The sequence below is a fragment of the Nicotiana sylvestris genome, chromosome 12 (assembly GCF_000393655.2).
Source record: "Nicotiana sylvestris chromosome 12, ASM39365v2, whole genome shotgun sequence".
Taxonomy (NCBI): Eukaryota; Viridiplantae; Streptophyta; class Magnoliopsida; order Solanales; family Solanaceae; genus Nicotiana; species Nicotiana sylvestris.
The window spans coordinates 85,614,393-85,636,391 of record NC_091068.1 but is presented as its reverse complement, the minus strand read 5'-3'; the positions used below and the strand labels follow the sequence as shown (position 1 = coordinate 85,636,391).

The window sequence follows — 21,999 nt, the reverse complement described above, 5'->3', positions numbered from 1 at the left end:
AGGTAGCAACAGTTACGATATTGAAAGGATTCCAACCACAAGTCATAGTAAGAGAAAGATACCTAAAGGGGGGAAAGTCTTGGCCTTTGAATTTATTCACATAACAGTTACCTAGATGGCAAGTATAGTATTAAAACCATTCGTAAGAGCTATCAGTGCACTAGTCAACATTCGAGGACGAATGTTCCAAAGCGGGAATGATGTTACACCCCATGTTTTCGTACGTGAAAGTACGCCATAAGTAAATTGATGAAAGCTTAGGAATGAGATTATTTTTGAGGTTATAAGAATTTATGCTATTTATAATAGGCAATAAGTAAATTCGTAAAGGTGAGAGGGTAAGCGGATCGAAGAAAATGAGTTTCGTCGAAGTTTGACAATTCAGGATAAAATACGGTCCGAGCTATAATACCCGATATTTATGGACTAGTGCCATACACGGTACCACATGACCATGATGGTATGATATATAAAGTGTGTTAAAAATGAGTAGTATTTTAAGTAATTTGAGATAATTCTTAATTGTGTGAGTAATTAGTTAATTATTGTTTTAATGAAATATTAACCATGTAATTAAGGATTTGTGGATAATTAATAGGTGGGGACAAATTCCCCCACGTGGCACCCAAGAAGCTTTGGCTAAAAATGACTCTTAAGTCATGTACTTGGTGTCACAACTAGAAGATCTTATGGCCAAGTCATCCTAAAGTGGGGCCCACCATCTTTAATAAAGACTCCAATATAGTCATCAAAATACATATGTTCCATTTGCAAAATTTCAGTTCTAGGCAATTGGAGCTTACAAATTTAAGGATCTCCTTACTTCATAAAGAGAGATGCATATTCATGTTAACGTGAGAATTTTCATCTTCAACAATTCAACAAAATCTCATAAGCGTCTTCAATAATTCAAATGAGAATTCTTAGTATCTTAGCAACGTGATAATTTGCGATTCTAAGGGAGTACTGTAAATTTTTTTTGGATAATATCATACAAATTATTCCCTACTTTGATCCACCGTTACATGTTGTCACAATCAATGGGTGTTAAAGGGATTGTCAAGAGAATCGGTTCAAGTATGTTAAGGTTATACCTTCTTACCTTTTGGCATGATCCATATGGTACAAATGAAATGAGCAAATGCAAAACTTTCATAAATGACTCTATTCATAGAATTGCTAGAGATGCTTATGTTCTTGATTATCCATGTGTCATATTATTCAATCATCTGTTCATGGGTCTCAGAAAATATATAAGTTGATAAAATTGAATTACATGCTTCTTTGATTCCGTATTCATTATTTAACTATGGGATTCCTTTCTGGAAATATCATTGTTTCATTTATTATGTTTTGGTTTTCGTGATTATTGTTGAGATGATTGTTTGGTTGTGGCACTGGGTTTCTGTCGTGCGAATTATTATTGTGGCACGATGTTTCTACTATGTGTTTTGTTATTGTGGCTCGAGGTTTCTACCGTGCGGATTATTATCGTGGCATGAGGTTTCTGCCGTGCGGTTGTTATTATAAGGCAAGATTGTGAGATATTTACTTTTGAAACTATGAGGCGGTGCATTGGGAGTGCCCCTACTGATTTCCTCTAATTGCTATATTATTTGTTGTTGTTGTTCCTTAACTTGTAAGATTCTTGCTTCCTTACGTGTTGTATTTATCTTCTTGATTCTGTGTTGTTACCTTCCATAAATATCTATTGTTACACTTCTCTGTCATTTTGTTCTTTATTATTCCCATTAGGGCCCTGAACTGACTTCGTCACTACTCTACCGAGGTTAGGCTTGGCACTTACTGGGCACCGTGGTGGTGTACTCATACTACGCTTCTATATATGTTTTTGTGCAGACCCAGGTACATTCTATCAGCCTTGATATTAGAGTGTTGTGCTATTGCTTGGAGACTTCAAGGTACACCTGCTCACGTCTGTAGGCCTCGGAGTTCCCTTCTATCCTATTCTTTTCTTATCTCTTTTTATCTTATAGACAGTGATGTAAAGGAGCGTTCCATACTATATCTAGAGCTTGTGACTTGTATTTTATCGAGTTTTGGCATTTATATATGTTGAGTGGAAATTTTAATTTATATAGCGGTTGATGTTTTATATTTCAGTTATTCCGCATATTTGTTAGGCTTACCTAGTCATAGAGACTAGGTGCCATCACGACATCTTACGAAGGAAAATTTGGGTAGTGACAACATGAGATCTTACTTATTTCGGCATTTTAAAGGAAACTTCTATTTATAAAAGTTAAAAAGGGATAACTAAATTGGAGGTTCACGTGTGGGCTTGCCTAACCATGGCATTAGGAACCATTGCGACCTATTATAGATTTTGGGTCGTGATATGCATGGACAACTCACGTGCTAATAATATTAATGTCTGGATCAGCAGACAACTCACATGGAAATAATATCAACCGGATAGACAACTCACATGCCAATAATCACAATCCGCCCGGTGTACTTCATCAATGATTATCAAGTTTCATATTCCTGGACTAATATAAATAACATGTTGTAGTGTAGGCATATGCAACGTGTGCTATCACAGCTAGACAAACAATTGTCATTAAGAATAGCAGTTTATCAGGTTCAAATGCAAGAATAACCTCAACGAAATCTCATATCTGGTACAAATAGTACGCAGGAGGTTTCAAATAGGAGAAACATCTCAATTGAATCTTGAAAATCATTTCAAGGCATGTCATAGGCTAAGCACTACTCCAAGCATGGAAATAGTAATCTGGTGCACGCATATGGGCTCAACCCTACACATATGTGCCACTCATAGCACGTCGCTATCACAAATAATTCAGGAAACTAGTGCCTCAACCAAGTTTAGATAAGATACTTACCTCAAGCAAGTCAAATCATTCCTCTAGCAAGCCCTTCCCATGCGTGTCGATCTCCGGATGATCTGAATATAACCAAACCAACTAAATAAATTCAATAAAATCCATAGAATGTGATTCCAAATGATAAAGCTAAGATCTTTAACCATAATTAAAAATTCAACTCAAAAAGTCAACCCCGGTCTCGCACCTCAAAACCGGCATAATTCACAAATTTCGAACACCCATTCGATTACGAGTCAAACTATACCAAAATCTTCCAATTTCTACCTTAAATACACCTTCAAACCCTCATTTCTGATTTCTGAAAAGTTTCTACAAAATTCCCAATTTCTCTATTTCAAATTCCCACATGGGAAGATAGTTTAGATGAGGACTATGATGATGATGATGAATGGGTTCCTATGGAAATTGGAGAATCTGAAGATGAACCTGATGAAGAATCTGAGGTAAAATTTATTGACCTAAAAGATAAAATTAAATTCCTTTATAAAGATAGACTATCAGAACTTTTTCTAACTTTAATCGATGAATCTGAGGATGTTAGTCTTGAAAAAAAAACTGTCAAAAGAGTGTGACATTTTAAAATAAGGTGCAAAAAACTGAAAATAAAAGCTTGTAAAATTAGAAATAATACTATTTTGAAGAATCAAGTTCGTGCACTTGATACTTATATTTTAGAACTTAGATCTAGAAATTTTAAGTTAAAGTTAGGGATTGGTAAAGGAATATCTAGTGACATGCAACTCAAACTAGAGGATGGTCTAAAGAAGGTTAAAGATTAGCTATACAAAAAGGAAGAAAATATAAAAGTTTTAAAAGAGGACCTGACAAAGGTCAAAACTGTCCTTGATAGAACATGTAAGTTGAACAGGTCCTCTGATACACTTTCTTGGCTATAGGAATACCATAGTTGCAACAAGAAGGGGCTTGGATTTAGAAACTCCTCACCTAAATGGGATCCCAAAAATAAGTAGCTAACACTTCCTAAAAACAAAATCAGTACTTGATACTGGGCACTATAAAAGAATGTGTAGCTAAGGAAAGAGCAAGTCTAAGGAACAAGAACTTTGTTCTTGAGAAGAAAAGCTTGCTAAGTTAGGCGAAGAAGAATTTGATTTATTTTTTTGCCCATAGAAAGGGATCCAAACTAGTTTGGGTTCCTAAGACTAACCTCTAATTTTATTTTATAGGTCCAAGTAATGGTGGGAGGCCAAAAATGGCATATGAATAGTGGTTGCTTAAACACATGACGGGGAATAAGAAAAGGTACCTTACACTCATGGCCTTTAAGGAAGGTAATGTTTCCTTTGAAAATGGGAAAAAAGGTGAGATCATTGGAGTCGGGAAGGTAGGTAAATCTAATTCTCACTCTATTGAAAATATTTATCTAATTGATAGGTTGAAACATCGCTTGACAAGTATATCACAACTATGTGATAGAGGAAACAAGATGCTTTTATCTCGACAAAAAGTATTGTCACTAACATTAGGAGTCAAGAAGGTAGGTAAATCTTATTTTCACTCTATTGAAATATTTATCTGGTAAATGGAATGGAACATCACTTGTAAGTATCTCACAACCATATGATAGAGGAAACATGATAGCTTATACCTCGACAAAATGTATTATCACTTACCTTACGATTAAAAAGATAGTCTTGTAGGGAAAGATAGTCAACAAGATATACGTGGCGGATCCCTCTGCACTGTCTGATAATGACTTCACTTGTTTAAGTGTCATGGACGATATATCCCTCCTATAGCATAAGAGGCTTGGGCATACTAGCTTGAGTCAACTTAACTGTGACGACCTGATGGGTTGTTTTGAGTACTTGCTCCTTTTTCTTTGTTCCAAGACCACTCATAGTCTTATTTGATGATTTATGACTTGCGTTCATGACCCGTGTCAATTTTCGGGTAGGTTATGCATGAAAATTCATAGAAAATGTGATTTTCGACTTAAAGTGAGGTTTGAGTTGACTACAATCAATGTTTCTGGTAAACGACCTCGGATTGATGTTTTGACAATTATAGTAGGTTCGTATGATATTTTAGACTTGTACGCATGCTTATTTGGGGGTCCAGAGTGACCCGACGATGTTTCGGTGCATTATATGAAAGATTGAAAATTTTGGTTTTAAACTTGAAATCCTTGAGTTTTTGCAACTGATTCTTGATATTTGATATTGTTTGATGATTTAAGTGAGGGGGCGAGTGAGTTTATAGGATGTTATTATACTTGCGTACATGATATTATGTGAGCCCGAGGGGTTTTGGTGAGTTCCAAATTAGTTTTAGAGTGTTTTGGTATAGCTGAGTTTCAATTTTTGTTGGTGTAGCCTTCAAATCTCGCATTTGCAAGGTCTAGCTCTCATTTGTGAGATTTGCTTTTGCGGTCAAGGAATCGCAATTTCGAAGGGGACTGGGATTGGGGCACTTTGTATTGTGAAGCTAGAGCCGCATTTGGGAAGGGCTGGGTAATCACAATTGTGGCTGGTGTGTTGCATTTACGACTATGGGTAGCTTCGCAAAAGCGAAGCTTAGTTCGCATTTGGGAAGGGAGGAACCTTCGCAAATGAGAAGGATATTTTGCATTTGCGACATTTCTTAGGCCAAAGAACTTTCAGTGGTTAGCAATTCTTGCAGCTGGGTAAAAGTTGGGAAAACAGGGACTTAGCTTATTTTACACCTTGTTTGAACCCTAAACTCTCTAGAGGCGATTTTTGAAGAGAAGTTTCTTCCCAAATTCATTAGTAAGAAACTTTAACTAGTTATCAATCGATTTCAACTATTTTCCATGAATTTTATATCAAGTCTATGAATTTAAAAGAGAAATTAGGGGTTTTGGGTAGAATTTAGGAATTTTTAAAATTGAGATTTAGATCTCCAAGTGAGATAGGTTTCTAAACAAATCACATAATTGGGCTTGGTGGTGAATGAATAATTGACATTTGGTCCGAATCTCAAATTTCGACCACGTGGGCCCGGGTTAACTTTTGTTGACTTTTTCAATTAAGTTAAAGATTGAACCTTTTTCATTCGTGGGTTGTTTCAAAATCTTATTTTTGATTGTTTGAATGATATTTGACTAGATTCATTTGGTTTGGCGGCTTGTTACAAAGGAAAAGCGGTGGTTGATAATTGATTTGATTCAGGAAAGAGGTAAGTGTCGTGGTTAACTTTAACTTGATGGAAATAGGACTTGTTTGGTCTATTTGCTATGTGAATTATCTGTGGGTACGGTGTATATGCAAGGTGACGAATGTATATGTGCTTTCATGGGTTAAAGAACGCGGGGTGGGCTATTTATCTTTATGTCATCATTTATTCCATGGTGTATCTCATTATATGCTTTGATTGCTACATGTCATTAATTGCTGTTTATGTCTTACTTGTTATCTGTCATTTATTTTCTACCTGTTTCTATTTATTCATTTGTTGATAAATATCTGTTTACCTACTATATGCTCTCACCTGTATTAATTGAACATCTCCACTATTTCATGCCTTTACTTGCCTTTATTCACGTTACCTTACTTGTTTCACTTTATTAAGTTACATCCGACTATGTGAACTCTTGGCTATTCTTGTGTTAATGGCTTGTCGAGATTCGTGTTGGCTTATGATATTGAGGATACATTATGAATTTGAGTTGTTGGTTGTTCTGTGTTTGTACTCGTGGTTCCTTGGTGATTTATATGCTTTGGCTTCCTTTTTATGTTGAGATTTTAAAATGTGTTGTATTGAATTATTGATGATAATTAAATGATATTGGGACGGTGAACAGAACTAAAATGATATTAGGATCAGGTTGCTCGCTGCAACAGATAATTGGATTGGGTTGCACCTTGTATTGAAATGATATTAGGATCGGGTTACGTGCCGCAACGAGAGATGATGTGTTGTAACTATTTGCAGTTATGGTGTTGTATTTTTCTGTGTTGTGATATGAGGTTATAAGATGGTGTTATTTTAGGACCCCCTATTAGTTGACCTTATGGGTTCGTTGTTATGAGTTTTATCCATTTTCTCTACATTTCTTTTACTCTTCTCTTTATTACTCGCACAAGCTTATAGTGAATGTCCTATCATAGCCTTGTCACTACTTCGTCGAGGTCAGACTCGATACTTATAGAGTACATGGGGTTGATTGTACTCATATTACACTTATGCACTCTTTGTGCAGATCCCGGTGTTGGTTCTAGCGGTGCATACAGAAGTTTGCTCAGATCAAATCTATCTAGGAGACTTAAGGTAGAGCTGCACTACGTTCGCATTCCTAGAAGTCCCCTTCCTATCTTGTTTTACTGTTTGTTTTGTTTCGAACAGTTCTAATTCATTTCAAATTATATTTGTAGCATTCTAGTCACTCATGTACGTGTGACTCTAGATTTTCCGGGTTTAGCATCAACATCGTTACTTATGTTTTTATTATATGTATTCAGAGTATTTTGGTCTTCAATTCTTAATATCTTGATTTTAAATTGTTAAATTTGTTAATTCTTTAGCTAATGTTGGCTTTCCTAGAAAGCGGATGTTAAGCGCCATCACGACACCGTGGTTGGGATTTCTGGTCGTAACAAGTTGATATCAGTGTACTAGGTTGTCTAGGTCTCACGAGTCATGAGGAAGCTTAGTAGAGTCTTGAGGATAGGTACGGGTATATTTGTACTTATCTTCTAGAGACTATAAGGCTTTAGGAAATTTTGCTCTTTTTTTTTTCTATCGTGCGACTTTATTCTATCATTGAGTTTTAATTATTCTTCTCTTAATCTCTTGTAGATGGTGAGGATACGTATGACATCCAAAGCTGATCTGGAGCCGGAGCACGCTCAACATCACATATTGTTGAACCTTTAATTGGGCAGGAGGAGGAGATCCATATTCCAATTGCACTGGTTGGACCACCTCAGGTCCTAGAGGGGTTCATTTCCACCCCAGTGCTTCATGATGATCTAGTCTGTCTGGTGAGCCTTATAGAGAGTGTGGCCTATGCCACTATATTCGTTATGGAGCCAGCCATATCTCAGGCTGGGGGAGGAGCCCAAACTCTCGTCACCCACAATCTAGAGCAAATGGCTCACGAGTATCAGATTCAGCAGCTCTATAGCTGGGGCGATCAACTTGTTGTTATTACACAGCTCGGGGAAAGAACCGTGATGTCAGTTGAGGGGCTGCATAAGTTGAACAAGTTTACCAAGTTATTTCCCCCTTAGTTTAGTGGTTTACCTTCTGATGACCCCCGTAATTTCTTAGACTGTTTTCATGAGATATTACGTAACATGGGTATAATGGAGAACAACAGAGTCAATTTCAAAGAGTTTCAAATGATTAGTTCAGTGAAGAAGTGTTAGCAAGAGTATGTTCGAGGCCGACTAGTGTGTTTACCTCCTCTTACTTGGGCTCAATTCTCACAATTGTTCTTAGGGAAGTTCATCCCCTTCACTTAGAGAGGACTTTTGTAGTCAGTTTGAATGCCTTCCGTAGGGTAGCATAACCGTTACTTAATATGAGACCAGATTCATGGATTTACCATTCCATGTTGTTATCTCGATCCCTACTGAGAGGGAGAGGGTGGATATGTTTATAGATACCTAGAGAGACTAAGGATAATATTTCTTTTACTCGGGCTATAGAGATAACTAGGAGAATCGAGAGGATTCATGGCCAGGGTAGGGAGGTGACATCGGAGAAGATGCCTCATCATTTTGGTGGTGCCTCGTTTAGAGGCAGGGGTTAATTTGGTAGAGTCCATCCTATTAGGCCCATTCAGTCAGCGCTTCAAGTGTCCCATGGTCCTTCAGATGGTCACGGTACGTATGGGTCTTATTCCGAGTAGCCAGTATTTAATGCGCCTTCAGCTCCCATTAGTGCACCACCACTATAGAGTTATTATGGTGGTCATTTGTGTCATCAGGGACAGTCTCAAACTCAAAAGTTACGTCAATCGAGGGGTAGTTTTGAATATGGTGACCTAGGTCATATTAGGAGGTACTATCCTAGATTGAGGAGCAGCAATCCACAACAAGGTACTCGTGCCATAATTCTGGCACCAGTTGCTCCACCACCCACTTAGCCAGCTAGAGGGGGGTGAGGTAGCCCAAGGTTATGGTTAGACAACTAGAGGTGAAGAACAATCGGTTAGAGGCCATCTCAGAGGTGAAGGTCAGATTAGTGGGTCTCAGCCTCGTTGCTATGCATTTCTAGCTAGACCTAAGGCAAAATCATTTGATACAACTACACATGTATTTTTCCTGTTTGGCATTGAGATGCATCCGTTTTATTTGATCCAGGTTCCACTTATTCGTATGTATCATCTTATTTTGCTTTATATTTGGATATGTCTTGTGATTATTTGAGTGCTCCTATTTATGTAACTATGCCTGTTGGGGTAACTATTGTGGTGGACCATATCTATCGCTCTTGTTTGGTCACGATTGGGGGCTACGACACCATGGTTGATCTTTTGTTGTTAGATATGGTGGACTTTTAGGTTATTCTCAATGTGGATTGGATATCTCCATATCATGCTATCTTGGATTGTCACGCCAAGACTGTCACGTTAGCCATGTCAGGGTTGCCTAGGGTGGAGTAGAGAGGGACTTTTGGTCACTCCACTAGCATGGTCATATGATATGTGAAGGCTCGTCGTATGGACGAGAAGGGGTGCTTGGCATATTTGGCCTATATCCATGATTCTAGGGCAAAGGTTCCTTCCATGGATTCAGTTCCAATTGTGAATTAGTTCCTAGAGATGGTTCCTAAAGATTTTCGGTATGCCACCCGATAGGGATATCGACTTTTGCATTAACTTGGTTCCAGGCACTCAGCCTATTTCTATTACATGATACTGTATGACCCCAGTTCAGTTGAAAGAATTGAAGGAGCAGTTGCAGGATTTTCTTGATGAGGGATCCATTAGACCTATTGTATCTCCTTGGAGTTCATCGGTGTTGTTTGTGAAGAAAAAGAACGAATCAATAAGGATGTGCATAGATTATCGGTAGTCGAACAAGGTCACTATTAAGAAAAGTATCCATTGCCAAGGATTGATGACTTATTTGACTAGCTTCAGGGTGAAAAGATGTTTTCCAAGATTGATTTGTGATCGTGCTACCATCACGTGAAGATTAGGGCATCAGATGTCTCTAAAATAGCTTTTTAGACTTAGTTTGATCACTACAAGTTCTTGGTATTGTCATTTGGTTTGACCAATACCCCAACAACCTTTATGGATTTGGTGAACAGAGTGTTCAAGCCTTAACTGATTTCGTCGTGATTGTCTTCATTGATGATATCTTGGTTTACTCTCGTAGCCGAGAGGAGCATGAGCTGCATCTACAGATCGTCTTCAAACTTTAAAGGATCATCAGTTATATGCAAAGTTTTTAAAGTGTCAGTTTTAGTTAAGACTCGGTTACCTTTTGGGGCCATGTTATATCTTCCAAAGGCATCAAGGTGGATCTTGAGAAAATTGAAGCAGTTCAGAACTGGCCTAGACCTATTTCAGCTACATAGATTTGGAGCTTCTTGGGTTTGGCGTGTTATTATCTCTGGTTATGGTGGGGTTTTTATCTAACTTAGCACCATTAACTAACTTGACCTAGAATGGCACTCTCTTAAGATGGTCCAACGAGTGTAAGGTGAGCTTTCGAAAGCTTAAGATTGCATTGAATGCAACCCAGTGTTGGTGTTGCCTACCGGTTTAGGATCTTACACTATGTATTGTGATGCATCACATATTGGACTTAGTGCAGTATTGATGCAAGATGATTGGGTGATTACTTATGTGTCTCATTAGTTGAAGGTTTATGAGAAAAATTATCTTGTGCATGTTTTAGAGATGGCAATCATTGTTCACATGCTGTAGAATTGGAGACACTATATATACGACATTCTGTGTGAGGTCTATATCGACCATCGGAGTCGCCAACACCTGTTCAACCAGAGAACCTTAATTTTCGGAAGCGGAGATGGTTAGAGTTATTGAAAACTATGATATCATCATATAATATCATCCATGGAAGGCCAATGTAGTGGCCGATGCATTGAGTAGGAAGGCTGAGAGCATGGGCAGTTTGGCATGTTTACCGGTTATAAAAAGGACATTAGCCATATATGTTCAGGCTTTGGCCAACTGGTTCATGAGGTTGGATGTTTCGGAGAATAGTCGAGTTCTTAATTGTGTTGTGGCACAATCATCATTGTTGGAGCGTATCAAGGCTCACTAGTTTGATGATCCTCGCTTGTTGGTGTTGAAAGACATAGTGCATTGGGGTGGTGCTAAGAAGGTTGTGATTGAAGATTATGGTGTTATACGGCTTCGGAGCCGGATTTGCGTTCCAAACATTTATAGGTTGAGAGAGTTTGTCCTCGAGGAGGCTCACAGTTCGCTTAGTCCATTCACCTCAGGGTTACGAAGATGTAACATGACTTGAAAGCTCACTATTGGTGGTAGAAAACATTATTGATTATGTCTCCCGGTGTTTGAATTGCAAGCAGGTAAAGTACGAGCATCAAAAACTGTATGGATTGACTTAGATATTAGAGATACCGAAATAGAAGTAGGTTTACCATAAACCTTGAGGAAATATGACGCAGTCTTGGTTATTTTGGATCAGTTGACTAAGTCAGCATACTTCATTCCGGTTATGGCGTCCTAACGGTTGGCTCATATTTATATCTCAGAGATTATCCACCTGCATGATGTTCCCATTTCCATCATATCTGACCAGGGCATGTCGTTCACATTACATTTTCGGAGGGCCGTGAAGTGAGAGTTGGGCACGTGGATTAATGAGTACCACATTTAATCTTCATATGAATGGACAGTCCGGGCACACTATTCATATTAAGTGAGCACATAGGTTTATATAATGCAATTACACTTGTGTGCATGTTCAGATTGAGTCTGAGGGGCTCATGTGAATTTTGGGTAAGTTTTAGGCTGGTTTGGGAGGCTTAGGCCTCCATCATTTAGTGGCACTAAGTCTAAGGATCTCAGGACTTCTTGCACAAGTGCTAGCGGATTCTTTGCATGGTGGGTATTCTGGAGACTAGTGGAGTCTCATTTACTACTTTTTAGCTCTCGGGGGTAGCCTTCAGATGGTGAGAGGCTTATGGGTTGAGCAGACTATTCGGCGCTGCACCACTTACTTGGCTCGAGTTCTCCATTCTCTTTTTGGAGAAGTTTGTACGACAGACCTACGGGGAGGAGTTGCATAGGCAGTTTGAGCAGCTACGCTAGGACGGTATTTCCGTGACCCAGTATGAGATGAGATTTTTAAAGTTGGCTCATCACGCGATCTGGTTGGTTCCCACAGAGAGGGAAAGGATTAGGAGGTTCATTGATGGCCTCAACTATGGACTAAATTTTGTCATGACTAGATAGATTGCATCAGGAGCTAGGTTCGATGAGGTAGTTGATATTGCTAGGCGGATAGAGCAGGTCCGTAGTCACGAGCGTGAGGAAACGGAGGCCAATAGGCCTCGTGGTTAGGGTGGTTTTAGAGGTGTTTCCTCAGGGGGGATAGTCCCACCATAATAGGGGTCGTCCTTATAGGCCTGCTCAAGTGGCTTGTCCGGTTCATCGGGGGGCATCAGCTAACCATGGTTCATATAATGCTCGTTCAGGTCAGCCATCTCTTAGTGTCCTCCCAGCTCAAAGTTCATCCCATGCTCCATCAGTTCAGGGCTCATCTGTGCCAGGTCCCTCTAAGAGTTACACTGGTTCTTAGTGTCCGCTTCAGTACCTACTGCCATTGTTAGAGCGGGGTCACTTTGAGTGTGGAAAGTTCGGTTATATGAAGAGGTATTGTCCCACGTCTTGCGAGAGGTCCAGTTCAGCAGAGGAGTCAAGCTACGACTTTTGCCCTAGTTATTTTACCACCCTCTCAGTTAGCTTGGGTTAGGGCTTAGGCAGCTAGAGGTCGCCCTAGAGGGGGAGGTCGATCAATTGGCGGTCAGGCTCGATGCTATGCTTTCGCTGCTAGGATAGAGATTGTTGCTTTTTCTCAGTATGCCACAGTGATGCTTCTATATTATTTGACCTTGTTTCCAATTATTCGTATGTATCATCATATTTTTCCTGCTATTTTGATATGCCCGTGAGTCTTTACTTTCAAATTTTCTTGTATCTACACTGGTGGTTGATTCTATTTTTGTGGACCATGTGTATCGGTCGTGTGGTGACCATTAAAGCATTAGAGACGAAAGTTGAAATATTATTTCTTAGTATGGTTGATTTTGACATGATTATGGGCACAAACTGGTTGTCCCCATGTCATGCTATTCTGGATTATCACGCTAAGACTGTAATGTTGGCGATGCTAGGGTTACCTAGAATCGAGTGGAGAGGTTCTCTGTACTATGTTCCAAAAGGGTGATTTCATATCTAAAGGTCCCACATATGGTTGGGAAGGGGTGTTTGTCATATTTGGCTTTTGTGAGGGATGTTGATGCTGACACTCCTACTATTGGTTCTACTCCGATAGTGCGAGACTTTTTGGATGTGTTTCCTACTGGTACCTTTCTTTGCTTAGCTTTAGCTCTTTCGCCGGTAGCCTGCTCGGGTATACCAAGCCTGAGGGGGCTCCTAATTGGTCATCCTCGACCCTAATCTTCAACTGGTATCGATTGTGGACGTCTAACCAAGTCACGGCGGGGTATTCGACTAGGTTCTTTTTCAGCTGCTTTGAAGCCACCAAGCTTCGTTCATTTAGACCTTGAGTGAAGGCCTGCACTGCCCAGTCGTTGGAGACTGGCGTTAGTTCCATTCGTTCCATTTTAAAGCGAGACAAAAACTCTCGCAACATCTCATTCTCCCTCTGTTTGATCTTAAAGACGTCGGATTTCCCCTCGCTACCTTGATGGCACCAACATGTGCATTTATGAAAGAGTCTGCCAGAATGGCAAATAAATCTATAAAGTTAGGAGCTAGGTTGTGATACCACATCATGGCTCCGTTTGAGAGTGTTTCCCCAAACTTCTTTAGTAAGATGAACTCGATCTCGTTGTCCTTTAGATTGTTGCCCTTCACTGCGCAAGTGTAAGCAGTAACGTGCTCATTGGGTCTGAGGTACCGTTGCATTTTGGAAGGTCTGGCATTCTAAACTTCTTTGGAATAGGTTTTGGAGCCGCTTCTTATGGGAACAACCATTGTATGAACTTCTTCGAATCCACACCTTTAAGGATCGGGGGTGCACTCGGAATCTGGTCGACCCTGGAGTTATAGGTCTCGACCTTTTTGTAGTTGGCTTCTATCTTCTTTTCGCCCGATTCAATCCTCTTTGTGAGGTCCTCGAGCATCTTTATGATGGCGGGGTTAGCTACCAACCCGTTGTTGCTTGACCTCTCCGGCACTTGCTCGATCGGGGGAGATCTCCCCGCCGCTATCATGCTGGGAGTTTTCTGGTGACTTTGCAACTGAGCAATCACTAGCTATTGTGCCTACAACATTTCAAAAATAATGTGAAGGCTAACCTCCTGTTCTTCCCTAGCGGGGGTTTCTTGGGATTCTTGTTGGTATCCTTGGTGCACGCTCATATTAGTGTGGGATCTTACATCGACGTGTTGAGCATCGCGCGAGATTGGGTCCACGAAAATCGGCTCTGGTGCATTCCTAGGGTTTCGCAGTGGTACACCAGCACCTAGAACATCTACACCATTTTTTTCGTGGTTCTCAAGATTGTTGTTCACTGAGTCGGACATTTTGACCTGAAATCAAAGATCTTGGGCAAGAAAAAGTGTTAAAGATAACTTGCGTTATGTATTTAAGCCAGCAAGAAAATAATCACTATTATTTTTAGCCCCACGGTGGGCGCCAAACTGTTTACCGTGAAACTAATAATAACAATTAAATTTGATTGAGTGGTTCTAAAAATATGTGATCTATTTTTATGCTAGTTGTTAGGCAGTTGATGTTATGTGATGGTCGATGGGGAATAATAGTTATAAACAAATCAAGGATGGCTCTTTATGGTCAATAATAAGCAATAAATGGTGAACAATGAATAGAACACAATAAATACGAGTTATAAATGAAGTAATAAGATCGAAAGAATATGTTTTAGCATAGAGAGAATGTTCTTGTATATTTAGTATGGAGCAACAGATGTTTACTAAATGATAAGGATCCCCTTTATATAAGAGGGGAATCTCAACATAGTGGAAATGCATTAATTACAAAGATATGGGGCTCGTACAGCCGTTAGATGCCTTGGTTTGGTTTTGGGCTAGTCCACTAGACTTGACCTGCCATATGCACATTCCTTGGGAACTCCACATAGATCCGCCGAGACCAGTAATTCAAGATGTCTCGGGGACGGTCATTAGTTATACTGTCTCAAAGTCGAACTGCCTCGAGGTCGGCCATATGTGCTTTCATGGATTAAAGCATGTAGGGTGGGCTATTTATCTTTATGTCATCATTTATTCCATGTTGTATCTCATTATATATTTTGATTGCTACATGTCATTAATTGTTGTTTATGTCTTACTTGTTATCTGTTATTTATTTTCTACCTGTTTCTATTTATTCATTCGTTGATCAATATCTGATTACCTACTGTATGCTCTCAGTTGTATTAATTGAACATCTCCACTGTTTCATGCCTTTATTGACTTTACCTTACTTGTTTCACTTTATTAAGTTACATCCGACTGTGTGAACTCTTGGCTATTCTTGTGTTAAGGGCTTCTCGAGATTCGTGTTAGCTTACGATATTGAGGATACATTATGAATTTGAGTTGTTGGTTGTTCTGTGTTTGGACTTGTGGTTCCTTGGTGATTTATATACTTTAGCTTCCTTTTTATGTTGAGATTTTGGAATTTGTTGTATTGAATTATTGATGATAATGAAATGATATTGGGATGGGTTGCGCAGCGCACAAGAACTAAAATGATATTGGGATCAGGTTGCTCGCTGCAACATATATTTGGATTGCGTTGCACCCTGCAATAGATATTCAAATGATATTAGGATCGGGTTACGTGCCGCAACGAGAGATGACGTTTCGTAACTATTTGTAATTATGGTGTTATATTTTCTATACTGTGACATGAGGTTATAAGATGATGTTATTTTAGGGCCCCCTATTTGTTGACCTTTTGGTCTCATTGTTATGAGTTTTATCCGTTTTCTTTACATTTCTTTTACTCTTCTCTTTATTACTTGCACAGGTTTATAGTGAATGTCCTATCATAGCCTTGTCACTACTTTGTCGAGGTTGGGCTCGATACTTACAGAGTACATGTGGTTGATTAGACTCATATTACACTTATGCACTTTTTTTGCAGATCCTGATGTTGGTTCTAGCGGCACATAAAGAAGTTTGCTCAGATCAGATCTATCATGGAGACTTAAGGTAGAGCTGCACTACGTTCGCATTCCTAGAAGTCCCCTTCCTATCTTGTTTTACTCTTTGTTTTGTTTCGAATAGTTCTAATTCATTTCAAATTATATTTGTAGCATTCTAGTTGCTCATGTACGTGTGATTCTAGATGTTCCGGGTTTAGAATAGACATTGTTACTTATGGATTTATTATATGTATTCAGAGTATTTTGGTCTTCAATTCTTAATATCTTGCTTTTATATTGCTAAATTTGTTAATTCTTTAGATAATGTTGGCTTTCCTATAAAGCGGATGTTAAGCGCCATCACGACACTGTGGTTGGGATTTCGAGTCGAAACAAGTTGATATCAGTGCACTAGGTTGCCTAGGTCTCACGAGTCATGAGGAAGCTTAGTAGAGTCTTGAGAATAGGTTCAGAGATATTTGTACTTATCTTCTAGAGGCTATAAGGCTTTAGGAAATTTCACTATTTTTCTTTTTCTATCGTGCGACTTTATTATATCATTGTGTTTGAATTATTCTTCACTTAATATCTTGTAGATGGTGAGGATACGTATGAGATCCATAACTAATCTGGAGCCGGAGCACACGAAACATCACCAGTTGTTGAACCTTTGATCGAGCAGGAGGAGGAGATCCCTATTCCAACTACGCTGGTTGGACCAGCTCAGGTCCTAGAGGGGTTCATTTTCACCCTAGTGCTTTATGACGCTCTAGTCTGTCTGGTGGGCCTTATAAAGAGTGTAGCCTACGCCAGTATGTTCGCCGTGGAGCCAGCCATCTCTCAGGCTGGGGGAGGAGCCCAGACTCCCGTCACCCATAATCTAGAGCAAATGGCTCACGAGTATCAACTTTCAGCAGCTCTATAGCTGGGGCAGATCAACTTGTTGTTATTACACAGCTTGGGAAGAGAACCATGATGTTAGCTGAGGGGCTTCATAAGTTGAAAATATTTACCAAGCTATTTCCCCCTAGTTTAGTAGTTCACCTTCTGATGACCCCCGTGATTTCTTAGACTGTTTTCATGGGATATTACGTAACATGGGTATAATGGAGACCAACAGAGTTGATTTCAAAGTGTTTCAAATGATTGGTTCAATGAAGAGGTGTTAGTAGGAGTATGTTCGAGGCCGACTAGTGGGTTCACCTCCTCTTACTTGGGCTCAATTCTCACATTTGTTCTTAGGGAAAGTTCATCCCCTTCACTCAGAGAGGACTTTTGCAGTCAGTTTGAATGCCTTCAGTAGGGTAGCATAACCATTACTTAATATGAGACAAGATTCATGGATTTACCATTCCATGTTGTTATCTCGATCCCTACTGAGAGGGAGAGGGTGCATATGTTTATTGATTCCTAGAGAGACCGAGGATAATATTTCTTTTACTCGGGTTGTAGAGAAAACTAGGAGAATCGAGAGGATTCATGGCCAGGGTAGGGAGGTGACATCGGAGATGAGGCCTCATCATTTTGGTGGTGCCTCGTTTAGAGGCAGGGGTTAATTTGGTAGAGGCCATCCTATCAGGCCCATTCAGTCAGGGCTTTAAGTGTCCCATGGTCCTTCAGGTGGTCACAGTATGTATGGGTCTCATTCCGAGCAGCCAATATTCAGTGCGCCTTCAGCTCCCATTAGTGCACCACCACTATAGAGTTATTATGGTGGTCATTTGTGTCATTAGGGACAGTCTCAAACTCAAAAGTTACGTCAGTCGAGGGGTAGTTTTGAGTGTGGTGACCTAGGTCATATTAGGAGGTACTGCCCTAGATTGAGGAGCAGGAAGCCACAACAAGGTACTCGTGCCATGATTCTTTCATCGCTTGCTCCACCACTCGCTTAGCCAGCTAGGGGGGGTGAGGCAGCCCAAGGTTAAGGTCAGACAACTAGAGGTGAAGATCAATCAGTTAGAGGCCATCTTAGAGGTGGAGGTCAGATTAGTGGGTCTCAGCCTCGATGCTATGCATTTCTAGCTAGACTTGAGGCACAGTCATTTGATATGACTATCACATGTATTTTTCCGGTTTGCCATTAAGATGCATCCATTTTATTTGATCCAGGTTCCACTTATTCGTATGTATCGTCTTATTTTGCTCCATATTTGGATATGTCTTGTGATTATTTGAGTACTTCTATTTATGTATCTATGCTTGTTGGGTAACTATTGTGGTTGACCGTATCTATCGCTCTTGTTTGGTCATGATTGGGGGGCTACGACACCATGCTTGATCTTCTATTGTTAGATATGGTGGACTTTAAGGTTATTCTCAATGTGGATTGGATGTATCAGTATCATGCTACCTTGGATTGTCATGTCAAGACTGTCATGTTAGCCATGCCAGGGTTGCCTAGGGTGGAGTGGAGAGGGACTCTTGGTCACTCCACTAGCATGGTCATTTGATATGTGAAGGCTCATCATATGGACGAGAAAGGGTGCTTGGCATATTTGGCCTATATCCATGATTCTAGTGCAAAGGCTCCTTCCATGGATTTAGTTCCAGTTGTGAATTAGTTCTTAGAGATGGTTCCTAAAGATTTTCGGTGTATGTCACCCGATAGGGATATCGACTTTTGCATTAACTTGGTTCCGGGCACTCAGCCTATTTCTTCCACGTACTGTATGACCCCAGTTGAGTTGAACGAATTGAAGGAGCAGTTGTAGGATTTTCTTGATGAGGGATTCAATAGACCTATTGTCTCTCCTTGGAGTTTATCGGTGTTGTTTGTGAAGAAAAAGGACGGATCGATAAGGATGTACATAGATTGTCGGCAATTGAACAAGGTCATTATTAAGAAAAAGTATCCATTGCCAAGGATCGATGACTTATTTGACTAGCTTCAGGGTGACAAGATGTTTTCCAAGATTGATTTGAGGTCAGGCTACCGTCACGTAAAGATTAGGGCATCAAATGTCCCTAAGATAGCTTTTCAGACTCGGTTTGGTCACTACAAGTTCTAGGTAATGTCATTTGGTTTGACCAATGCCCCAACAACCTTTATGGATTTGATGAACAGAGTGTTCAAGCCTTATTTGATTTCATCTTGATTGTCTTCATTGATGATATGTTGGTTTACTCTCGTTGCCGAGAGGAGCATGAGCTGCATCTACAGATCGTACTTCAGACTTTAAAGGATCATCAGTTATATGCAAAGTTTTTGAAGTGTCAGTTTTGGTTAAGACTCGGTTACCTTTTGGGGCCATGTTATATCTTCTGAGAGAATCAAGGTGGATCTTAAGAAGATTATAGCAGTTCAGAACTGGCCTAGACCTACTTTAGCTACAGAGATTTGGAGCTTCTTATGTTTGGCGTTTGGTTATGGAGGGGGTTTTATCTAACTTAGCACCATTAACTAACTTGACCCAGAATGGCACTCTTTTAAGATGGTCCAATGAGTGTGAGGCGAGCTTTCAGAAGCTTAAGACTGCATTGACTGCAACCTAGTGTTTTTATTGCCTACCAGTTTAGGATCTTACACTATGTATTGTGATGCATCGCATATTGGACTTTGTGCAGTATTGATGCACGATGGTAGAGTGATTGCTTATGTGTCTCATTAGTTGAAGGTTTATGTGAAAAATTATCATGTCCATGTTTTAGAGATGGCAACCATTGTTCACGTGCTGAAGAATCGAAGACACTGTCAATACGATGTTCCATGTGAGGTCTATACCGACCATCGGAGTCGCCAGCACCGGTTGAACCAGAGAACCTTAATTTGCGGAAGCGGAGATGGTTAGAGTTATTAAAAGACTATGATATCATCATATAATATCATCCATGGAAGGCCAATGTAGTGGACGATGCATTGAGTAAGAAGGCTGAGAGCATGGGTAGTTTGGCAGTTTACCGGCTGTAAAAAGGCCATTAGCCATATATGTTCAGGCTTTGGCAAACTGGTTCATGAGGTTGGATGTTTCGGAGTGTAGCCGAGTTCTTGATTGTGTTGTGGCATAGTCATGGGTTTTGGAGCGCATCAAGGCTCACTAGTTTGATGATCCTCACTTGTTGGTGTTGAAAGACGGTGCATTGGGGTGGTGCTAAGGCGGTTGTGATTGAAGATGATGGTGTTATACGGCTTCGGGGCCGTATTTGCGTTCAAACATTTATAGGTTGAGAGAGTTTGTCCTCGCGGAGGCTCATAGTTCGCGCTACTCCATTCACCTAGGGTTACAAAGATGCAACATGACTTGAAAGCTCACTATTGGTGGTAGAAAATATTATTGATTATGTCTCTCGGTTTTTGAATTGCTAGCAGGTAAAGTGCGAGCATCAAATACCGGATGGGTTGACCCAGAGTTTGGAGATACCAGAATGGAAGTGGGAGCCCATCATGATGGATTTTGTGGTAGGATTACTACAAACCTTGAGGAAATATGACGCAATCTTGGTTATTTTGGATTAGTTGACTAAGTCGGCACACTTCATTCCGGTTATGGCATCCTAGCGGTTGGATCAAATTTATATCTCAGAGATTATCCACCTGCATGACGTTCCCATTTCCATCATATCTGAGCAAGGCATGCAGTTCACATTAAATTTTTGGAGGGTCGTGAAGTGAGAGTTGGGCACGCGGATTAATGAGTACCACATTTAACCCTCATACGAATAGACAGTCCGGGTGCACTATTTAGATTTTGGAGGACATGTTATGGGCATGCTCTATGGATTTTGGTTGTCAGATGGGGTAGTTTTACCTCTAGCGGAGTTCGCCTACAACAACTCTTATTAGTCAAGCATCTAGATGGATCCATATGAGGCCTAATATTGGAGGTAATGTTGTACCCTGGTTGTTTGGTTTAAGCTCGGTGAGGCTATATTGTTGGGAACTGATTTGGTTCGTGATGTTTTATAAAGGTTTACAGTAATTCAGGAGCGACTTCGTACATCTTAGTCCAAGCAAAGGAGTTATTTGGACCAAAAGGTTCAAGATGTGACTTGCATGGCGAATGAGAAGGTTCTTCTCCGAGTTTTGTCTATGAAGGGTATGATGCGATTTGAGGTAAAGGGCAAGTTGAGCCCGAGGTTTTTTGGCGTATTTGAGATCTTGGAAAAAGTTGGGGAGGTTGCTAAAAGGCTTGCATTGCCTCATAGCCTAGAAGGTGTACATCCGGTATTTCATGTCTCCATTCTTTGGAAGTACCATGAAGATAGGTCATATGTTTTACACTTCAGCACGGTGCAGCTTGATGAGAATTTGACCTACGAGGAAGAGTCAGTGGCTATTCTAGACCGGTAGGTTCGAAAGTTGAGGTCTAGGAGTTTTTCTTCTATGAAAGTGCAATGGAGAGGTCAGCTAATCAAGGAGGCTAAGTGGGAGTCTGAGTCCAATATGAGGAGTAGATACCCGCACCTTTTTACTAGTCCAGGTACATCGCTATGTCCATTCGAGGATAAAAATTTCTTTTAGAGGTAGAGAATGTGACGACCCCATTTTGATTACTAGGTCTTTTTTATGTTCTAAGACCTCTCTTATTCTTATTTGATGATTTATGACTTGTGTGTGTGGTCCTTGTCAATTTTCAGATAGGTTATGTGTGAAAATTCAAAGAAAATGTGATTTTTGACATAAAATGAGGTTTGAGTTGACCACAATTAACGTTTTTGGTAAATGACCTCAGATCGGTGTTTTGACAATTCCGTAGGTTCGTATGATATTTTCAGACTTGTGCGCATGCTTTGTTGGGGCCTGAGTGACCCAATTGCATTTATGCGCATTATGTGAACGACTGGAAAAATTGGCTTTAAACATAAAATCCTTGAGTTTGATGATCGACTCTTGA

At 40.1% G+C, this 21,999-nt stretch overlaps 1 long non-coding RNA gene across 2 annotated transcripts in view; it reads right to left on the bottom strand.

The window, feature by feature from the left end:
• LOC138884244 (uncharacterized) overlaps nucleotides 1-21,999 on the bottom strand; it is a 64,042-nt gene that overhangs the window by 32,572 nt on the left and 9,471 nt on the right. For both annotated transcript variants that reach the window (XR_011404422.1, XR_011404423.1), the window contains exon 2: nucleotides 2,871-2,932. This is a non-coding gene — a long non-coding RNA (uncharacterized lncRNA). The remainder of the gene's footprint in view (nucleotides 1-2,870; nucleotides 2,933-21,999) is intronic.